The sequence below is a fragment of the Podarcis muralis genome, chromosome 5, assembly GCF_964188315.1.
Source record: "Podarcis muralis chromosome 5, rPodMur119.hap1.1, whole genome shotgun sequence".
Classification (NCBI taxonomy): Eukaryota; Metazoa; Chordata; class Lepidosauria; order Squamata; family Lacertidae; genus Podarcis; species Podarcis muralis.
In genome coordinates, this window is record NC_135659.1 from 48,661,504 (window position 1) to 48,671,260 (window position 9,757).

Consider the following 9,757-nt stretch of genomic DNA (forward strand, 5'->3'; position numbering starts at 1 on the left):
ACAACAGGGGCGAAGTCAACCTTAGAGTTGCCTGTCTCTTTTGGGAAGCTCTCCCTTCGCTTCCAGTCGCACGGAGGTTTATTCTCCCCTCAGATACGTCCTCCTGCGCCAGCACCTCAACAAACAAGCAGCAACAACGCCTCGAAGTCTTCGGAACAGCCGTCTCTTTCTGTAGAGATTGCCGACGGCGCATGAAAGGCTTGGAGAGCTGGTGTCGTGAGGCGACGGGCCAAGGCGCATGTCTTCTGGCGGCGGCTGCGGCGCCCTTGCGTGTCAGGACGCTTCCCCCCACCCACGGCCGTGGGCCCAGGACAGCCGCCCTCGTTCCATCGCGGGCTGGAAAGTCCAAGGTCGAAAGCCCTTCGCAACAGCGTCCGAAACCAGGTTGACCAAGAAAAGTCTCGCGCTTTTACGCATTGCTGAATGTTCAGTGGCAATCAAGGAGATTTGCTCCCAGGGTTGGGGTACATAAGGGGTGTTCGTCTTGTTCAACCTGAACTAGTTTGTGAACTGAAAGCAGTCTCAGAAACGGTACATAAAATGCAAAAGAATATTTTTAATTGTTTTGGAAGACACGTGCTTGATGCAGATGCGGGACTTAACTTCTTTATTCAGGGGAAGGTTCTCAAGACTGCAATACAGAATTAATTTATTCCCAGCGATTGTTCTGAATGAATTGGCGTGGATTAACAGCCAGACCTGTATAGCCTCCTTTTTCTCCCCAGCAAATTTTACTAACCTGGGTAATTAACTCCAAATAAATAAATAAACCCAACTTCTCAACAAATGACAACTAAGCGACGACGCCCCGAAAAAAATCCCAGCAGAAAGCGATGCCTGGTCAACTCAGGCAATTGAACCCTAAACCAGAAGAAGGTTCCTTCTAAATCCTTTGAACTTCTTATTTTCAAATCCGTTTAGGATCTGGAAGCACTTTCCCACTTCTTGGGTTGCCACGGAGGTAAGCAGGGTTTCCAAGCAAATATGTTAAGGATCCAGTTGTCACATCATCTGATCCGATCTGCAAGACTTCGCTGTAGGGACACCTACCGCGAAAAACAACCACCTGCCAGACCCTGCCTGGATCTCAAACATTTGGACAGAACTTAACTTCCCAAAGTAACAAGGTCTTTTGAAAATGAAGCTGCGTCTACCTGCTTATAAAGGCCTATCAGCACCAGAATGTGAGAAGCAGACGATGCTGTTGGTTGAGCGAACCTGATGGGTGCTACTCAAGAAAGCCGTGGTAAATAAGCAGTGCTCGAATTATGGGGACAAAGGCAGGGCGAAGGTCGTTAATTATGTTCACATGTTTCGCCCCAGCTCCTTCCACTTTATAACTAAATCATGCTCCCTCCACCCGAGGTTTCTAAAAGCAAGAAATAAGGTATCACAAAATATGGGGGTCGTGGTTTCCTTTCTGTCCTACCGCAGGAAATTTGCACATTGCCAACTCGAATGATGGAATTTTACACAAGAAGCGAGCAGTTCCTCAGTGTACGTTGCTGTCCTTGCAATCTTCTATGGGCGCTGGACTAAAGGACTCCCCCTGCCCATGACAGGGCTCACCCGCCCTACTGCTGTCTATAGGTCTTAGCTAGCACAAGGCATTTGAATATTGCAGATGCTGTTTGTTTATATCCAGCCCTGCATTAAAAAGCGTGTGTGTTGCGGGGTTGGTGTTCAAATTGCTCTGGGAAAGGGAGAAGCGAGCTTTGCAGAACCAGGCCCCTAGTGCGCAGCTGCCGACCACACACATCGCCACGTGTCTGCTTTGTTTTTCTGGGTTGGCTTTTTCACCAAGCGAAATCGGAAGACTCGCATAGAAGCCGAGGTTAGGCTGACATCCAAGCGAATCTCCGACCAAGTCAACTTACGGCCCCCACTTAAATCAGTGGAATACGCTGTCTGGTTTACTTTGGGGGTAGATCACATTGAAATAAATCAAAAACTTCATTAGGTCGCAGCTTCGTTAGGTGTGGACCACGAGGCAGCGTAGGCACATACATACATACATAATTTTATTTGTATGCCGCCTTTCCACCATTCAAACCATGCTCAAGGCGCCTTACATTATGGGGGGGGAATACATAACGTTTAAGAATGCACAACCAAACTGAACAATTTCCACACAAATTATGACAATATGTAAAATAAAGATACAGAAGCCCAAGATTCTGTTCAGCAGCCTCAGTTTTTTGTAGCTGGAGTCAGTAGGGACCCCGCCCTCGCAGGCCAGGTAGGAAAAGGTCTGTATAGCAGGGAGCAGGTATCCCAGAGCCAAGAATGTCCACTTACACTCTCGCCAGACAAAAAACCTCAGGCTTAAAGTCAGGGCAAAGGCCAAGTGACACCCCCATTTTGCATCCTTAAAAGAGATTCTCCCACGTGTGGCTAACCTATGTCTTGAAGAGACAGCTTCAGACCACCTCGGATGGGCCTCACCAAAGCGTTCCTTTTTGGAGCTTGAGTCCTGCTGAATTCAGTGGGCCTTATTCCCACATAAACCATAAAAGGACAGGATAGCAAGGCGACAAACTTTCTTGTCGCCTTGGAAGTAATGGACCTTCCGAATAAAGAAGGAAGGGTTGTTGGTGCTGTAGAAGAACGCTATTAGCACCTGACATGGGATGTCTGGAGAGTAGGGTGGGGCAAACAGAAATGGAAAAACCGTCATCCACTTAAACGTCGAGATGGCTGATGCAAGGCTGGACTTGCCGTAGAGGTAAGCTCTAATGGGGGCAAATCCCCAGTTTCCCCCCTTCATTAATTTCCTGACACATGAAAACCGTTTTCTCCTTTTGAGTTTACCTAGGCTAGAATCCGCGCTGGTGGATTAGCTCAAAGGCCCATCATAGTCCAGCATCTTCTTCTCACATGGGTCAACCAGAAGCTTATTATGGGAAGCTGGCAAGGAGGACCCGAGAGCCAGAGCTCTCTCCATACTCGTGATTCCCAGCCACGGTTTTTCAGAGACATCCCAAAGGGCAGAAGCTAATAAGGCATCCCTAGACCCTTCAGACAGCCGAAGGCATGGCATTGCCACAGAGGAGGAGCACGTCTGCATCCCATCGATTTCCGGGGAAGAAAAATAAGACCGGAAGGCTTACCTCTCCCCTTGAAATCAATGGGTCACTGGGGCGGGAGATCGTGCGTCGAGGGTCCGAAGGAAGGCTCTCACTTAACACAGCTGGTTCCCATCCACGGATGCTATGCTCGGAAGTAAGATCTAAGCAGAAATACCCACTAAATCTACTTCCCAGAAGAAGTAGAGAGACCTTCCACTGCAGTGGGGCGGGGCTGCCCATCAGGAGTCCTGGGGGCTCCTTTTTTGTTTATTTGCAGCTGGGTCAATCTGGGATTGCAAAGTGAATTTAGGTAAACCGGAAAGGTGAAAGAGGCTGACCTCCCGATCCCAAACAGCCCTGATACACTGTTGCCAAGTAAAGGATTTAGTATCGGATTGGGTAGACATGTTTTCCCCCTTCCCATGTACTAAATGCCAGCGAGTGTGTGCTAGGCGCTGCACAGAAAACGAGAGGTGGCAGGTGCTCAGAGAGCCCTTATAAACAGCTGGGCATAACTGGGATGATAGGTGGGAGGGTGAGGCTGCTACTGATTTGATATACGTAGCAAAGTGAAAGGGAGAGCCTAAGGGATTGGTAAAGTCTTTTTTCGGCCGATGCTAATACTAATAGAATCACAGAGTTCTGAGGGCCCCGAAGGTCTTCGAGTCCAACCCCCTGTAATGCCACCCCCGAGCCTTTACAATAGTGATGGGTTATGGACTGGTGAAAAAAGAAGTCATCCTCACTTATCAGGTTAAACCCAAGGATGGGCTTTATAGCCTGTTCCATAAAATAATAAATTCAACTGAAGGGATGAAATAAGTCATAGTTGGGGCCGATTTAGCCAAACCCCGTTGGCTTCTCTCCTCATCATGTGCCTGGAAATAGAGCAATTTCGTTATGTCTGTCTAATAGGCCAACTTTTTCATTCCCTTCTCCTTCTCCTTTAGCGTAGGAATAACATTTCAAACCAAATCCCAAAGAAGCTTCCTATCCATGCTCTGTCCATCTTTCCCTGTTGTGACACTCCCAGTCCAGCCCAGCCACAAATTGAGGAGAAGGTTCCCTATAAACGAGGCAACCTGGAGTTCAGAGCCCCTTTTACTTCTCTGTTGTTGTTTTTTACATTTTGCATACATGGGAGGAGATGCTAATATTACCGCGCACACAGTGTGAATATGTCATGATAAAAAACCGAAGAGTGCTCCCCACAGATGTAGATGATGCAAAACAAGAGCGAGTTGCATGCAGTATAGAGGACAGGATTTAAATACAGAAAGATATTGACGAATTGATTCTTTGTCTTGAAATAAGATTCGATTCAGCAAAGATGGTGCTTTACACGTTGCAAGTAGGGATCACTTGTCAAACACTGGGCACTCCTGTTGTTCCAGAGGTTTGTATAAAAACATCCTGGTGTTCCCTTTCCACCGTTTGTGAACATCGTTCAGGATGAGCATCCGGTACTTTCCAACTGACCGACCTCCCCTCATCTTGACTCTTTCTGCAAAATCTTTAAGGGTTTGGGTTTTTTTTTTAAAAAAAAAATAATCATCATCATCAAGCGGTATATATACATTTCATGAAATATAAATAAAGAAACATTGTTCTTGCAAGTAAGTGTAATCGATGTCCATTTAGCTTACTGTCACGCTTATGTTTACTTGGTGGTACTAGGCAGTGTCCCATGGTAGTGTAATACAATAGTAACTCGCCAGGGACTCAACCTTCATGTCCCTGGTACTTTGCTCCTTGTGCTAAAAGGAATGGGGGCTCTGTTCTTGGGAGTGTGTGTGACGTTTTGTCAGAGCAGGAGAAAATGGTCCTGGGATTTAGGATACGGTTTTCCTCACTTTTTATCAGTGCCTTATAAGAAGAACTTGGGGGGGGGGTGTCAATCCTCTAGCTGAAATAAAAGTCCAGCTCATCGCACGTGATGACTTAACTCTCTCTGTGTGTGTGCGTCTCTCTCTCTCTCTCTCTCTCTCTCTCTCTCTCACTCTCACACACACACACACACACGGTACTGACCCACAAGCGGCGCTTGCGTGGGAATCAAGTCAATACGCAGGGATCTCAATTTTAAGCAGGCGCATATAGAGACATTAGGCACGGTATCCTGAAACAATTCAGATCTGCCAATGTTCCTGCAGCAGTTAAGATAATGGGATCCTCTAATCATTTTCGAAGCCTCATTTCTCTCAAGCCAAGCCGATCTCCTTCGCTAGGTAAAAGCCTACTCAGAAGTCCCATGGCATTCGCTGGCACTTGCTCCTTGATGTGTGTGTGGGGAGGGTGTTTGGCGGAGTGAGGGTGGGTGGAAATTCTCTTAAACGTTTCCTCTTTCTTTCTTTTTTTCTTTTTTTGTTGCTTTGTTTGGTGGGACGAAGGAAAAGGTGGGGCTAGAACATAACCCAACCCTTTGGAATGTCCAAAGTTGGTGATGATGAGAACAACAATAATTAATAATAATGCTCCACCCCATCCTTCACCCTTCCGTCAGGAGGGTGAGAAAGAGAATGATGAAGTGCTGGTGGTGCCGCCGCCGCCGCCGCCGCAAACAGGTGCTGGCGTTTGGTGATCAAATCACCAGCCCTAATACTGACAAACTGGGCCAAGGCAGCTGCAGAAGCTGCTTCCAAATACCAAGCGCAGCTTTCCAAACGCTTAACGATTTCGGGGCAGGGGCGAGCTGCGCTCAGAGGGCTCTGGCAGAAAATCATCACCATCCTCCTCCTCCTCGTCGTCTAAAATCCCAGCGTTCAAAGTGACATTGACTTTCAATGGGACATTTTAATGCGAACATGCTAAAGGCTAGTTTAATGTTTACGGTTTGAGTTGCGTTTGCATTTTGTGTATATTGCTATTTTCCAAAAGGGAGAGTTCTGCTGGTTATTTGCGGGGCATTCCTCCTTCGTATGAAAGCAAGTGCTATTTCTTTATAGTTTCCACCGAGGTAGCTGTGTTACAGCAAAAACAACCAGTAGTGCAATCCTATATGTGTCTACTTGGAAGTAAGCACCGTGAAATCCAATGGGCTTTACTCACAGGTAAGCACGCATGGGAGTGCATCCGAAGAATCTTGTGGCACCTTAGAGACTTCATTAACTCCACCCTCAGCCCGTCTCCCTCAACTCCACTAAAATGTATGCTATAATAAATACGTTGCGGTTTGAAGTGCCGCAAGGCTCTTTGTTGCAATAATTCACATTATATTAACATTTTATTATTAACGCTGGCCTCTCTGCAAAAACGCATGTCGCGAAACAGCATTTTAAAACATTGTATGTATTCTCTCTTTCTCACCCGCAGTCACTAAAGCCAATATCCGCCTCTCTGAGAGTAAACTCAGCACACCAATCCTTACTTGGAAAAAAAGCGTCGTTTGGTATTCCAATGAATTTCAACACATTCCAATTAGGATCGGAGCATAAGAGGCTCCCATCGTCAACGCAGCCACCGAGGCAATTTCTCCCGAGGGGCCTCTGTTAAAAGGAGCTGCAGAGCCGGCGAGTCTCCTGGAGCAAAAGAACAGAGGCAGGCGTCGCATCTTGGACCGGCGCGCCCCGTATCTCAAGGCTTGCACGTTTGCAGGAGAGAAAGAGCGCCTGCCTGCATTAGGTAGCTCTTACTTCCGGGTAAACACGTTTGGGGATCGGGCAGAACTGAATAGCCCTAAAATCAGTGTGACTTACCTTCCACCCCACCCCGTAATGGGATCGGGGCGCGCGTGAGGACCCTGAATGGGGGGAATAGAGACGAGCACGGCGTCGCGTTTCTGTTGCGCTCTCATTCATTCACACCCATCAGAAACAGATAGTTTTGTTTTCAGGATAGGGAGCGATCCCCCTAAACTAGCAACAGGGCAAAATAACGGGTCATTTTTAATTATTATTATTATTTACTTTCTATAGATTCCTGACAGTTTAAAACGAATCAGGTCTTTGGAAGACTGATAGGGAAATAATCAAGTGGCGCGGGTGGGGGGAGGGGGGAACGACGAGCAGAAAGTTCTCTCCCCCACCCTCTCTCTTTGTACGTTTATTGCGTAAAATAATAGTTTGGCCTCTCTGCATAAACGCAAGTGTCATTAAAAAGAAAAGAAAGAAAGCCCAGCCGCGTCTCGAGCAGCTGCAGCAGCCTGCGATTCCCGACCACACGCAGAAGGGGCGAGATCGAATTTCCACCTTGTGTATTTCAGGACTCCGGAGTGAACGGCCCCTTGTGCTCCGGCGGCTGGGCGAGGGGCGGCTGCGGAGGTGGGGTGTGTGTGTTCATTTTGGAAGGGCGAGGGATGGCTACTGATTTACTGGAAAATCATTAAGCGAAGGTGAAAGCCTTTCTTTGTTTAAAGTCACCCCGAATTCGTTACCCCTGATCTGAAAGGCGGGGTGGGGGAGAGAAAGAGAATGGGCTCTCTCGCCGAGCAAGGGAACGACGGAGTAGGCTGTGGTTTTGTTTATGCCATTTAAAATAATAAAAGCCCCTCCCAGCTAATTCCTCCCTGCTGCAGACATCCCCCCCCCCCCCGCCGCCTCGGTTCTCATAGAGATGTTCCCTCCCGTTCTATTCCGAAGTGGGGATGCCCTTCTCTCTTTCTAAAGCGGACTGAAATGAATGGGGGCTACAAAATGCAGGCAGAGAACTTGCCTGGGGATCAGGCCCTTCTGGTCCTCTCAACAGGCCCCTGCAGCTCCATAAACAGCGGGGAGGTTGTGTTACGACGGTCCTCCAGCAGTTGGGCAAAGAAGAACCGCGACGTGGGGTTCCAGGCGCTCTCCTCCGCAGACGGTTGTTGAGCCTCGCTAGTTGAACAATCGCCCACCCCAACAACAAAATTGAATAAATCCCAATCACACCCTGAAGTCAGCTTGACCTAATCGCACCCAGAGCAAGCAACAGTGGCGCTGTCCTAACGGTACCTCGACATTGTAATTCAAATGCACGCAGACGTGTGCGCGCCTAAGTGTATGTATTGCATATATTCCCCAAAGTATTCTGAGGGACACACGAAATATATAGCACTCTGTATACTAATTTTGTGTATGTGTGTGTTTAAAAATTACTGGTGATGGTTTATGCGGGCAAGGTGCGTGTGGCAGGGCCTGCTGCGATCCTAATATTCCTGGGTCTCTGGTGTCACAATGTTTGACAGCAGATCGATCTGGTCCCTGGTTCATTGCACTGGTTCTCCTGCCTCCATCTTTCTCTGCTTCACAAAGGCTTTATAGAAACCCACATCGGCATGGCTTTTTAATCCCATCCGGGAGGCTGCACTCCGAAGCACATCTTTACCTGGAAGTAAGATGGTCAGAGTTAGGCTTACTTGTAACTAAACATAGCTAGGAATTCTGTAAAGACAATTTAGAAAATCAGGTTGACTGAGCAGGATTAGACAGTTACATCTCCCATCTCCCCCTTTAATACAGAAACTCTGATGATGAGCGCAGACAGGATTGCAGCCAAATGGGGCCAAACGGGAAAAAAACCCACACACCAAGGATTATCGGTGTGCCTGGTTTTGGGTTTTTTTGCAGGAGTACAAACCATCTTGAAGGATTCAGTGTAAGCGGATTACTCTCCTCTCCCCAAAGTATGGGACTGTACATACTCAGTGGCCACAGAATATTGAGTAGAGATGGAATGGGGTGGAAAGCCCTGCTTGAGGTCCTTGCAGTTTACAGGATCCTGATAGAGAATATTAGCTGGCTGGCTGGCTGGTAGGCAGGCAGGCAGGCAGGCACCTTGAACAAGAGCACTCCTGCTAAGAGTTTTATTTCACCCAGGTTAAAGACCCAAGTTTGGCACCCCACCCCACCTGCATTTGTGTACACACACACACACACACACACACACACACACACACACACACACACACAGGCTGGTTGCCTCAATGGCACTCCTTGGAGGCTTCACCAGGGACAAAACACTCAGCTAGCTGCTCCCAGCTACGGCTCTGGTTGAAGGTAGAATAACATTCTGTTGCAGGTTCCACTTCCATAAAATGGATCAACATCATGTTATGAGTATCCCCCGGCTTTATGTGCTCAGATAAGGACAGCTACCAGTTTGGAAATAAGAAGCTAAATATAGAATAATTCCAAAGGCCTCCTTTTCCACCCAGTTGATATGAAAACAAGTGCAGTCATTTTCATGGGACATGAGGTTCCAAAGTCTCCTGTGCTAGTAGAAAGCTCTGCTCACGTGTTACAGCCACAAAGGAAGTTCTGATGAAACAGCTCGAAGCTGCAGATGGCCAGCGCTTCTTGTTGTATGTTTGAAGAAGGGAGGGAGGGGGGAGAAGAGTGCTTGTGTGTTAGTATCCTTCCAAAGGCCAATCTCAGGCCAAATAAATGTTGGGGGGAAAGTGTACTGACATGCCCCCAAAGGGTCTGGAAAGAGGGCATGTTTGAACCACCAGCATATATATATATATATATATAGAGAGAGAGAGAGAGAGAGAGAGAGAGAGAGCGCTTAATTATGACAACTGAAGTAAGTAAATGAAATTCCTTTTAATAGGAAAAGCCTTTGCTTCTTTGGTCCAAGGTAGCTTCATTAAGTTATTCATAAATAGTTCTAAGGATATTTAGAAGTTCTGTTCTTACAGGGGTTGGCCACATGAGTAGGATGAAAGTTTGAAAGAACGCACTAAGTTTTTTATGGATCACTGAGAATCACAGCGTCCT

The 9,757-nt window shown here is 47.4% G+C and overlaps 1 long non-coding RNA gene across 1 annotated transcript; it reads right to left on the bottom strand.

Moving 5' to 3' along the window:
* Positions 1–4,156: 4,156 nt before the first annotated feature.
* Positions 4,157–6,638, bottom strand: LOC144327799 (uncharacterized). The gene is made up of 2 exons (XR_013392938.1): positions 6,436–6,638; positions 4,157–4,581 (listed from the first exon to the last, which is right to left on the bottom strand). It is a non-coding gene; the product is annotated as an uncharacterized LOC144327799 (long non-coding RNA).
* Between the last annotated feature and the right edge of the window lie 3,119 nt (positions 6,639–9,757).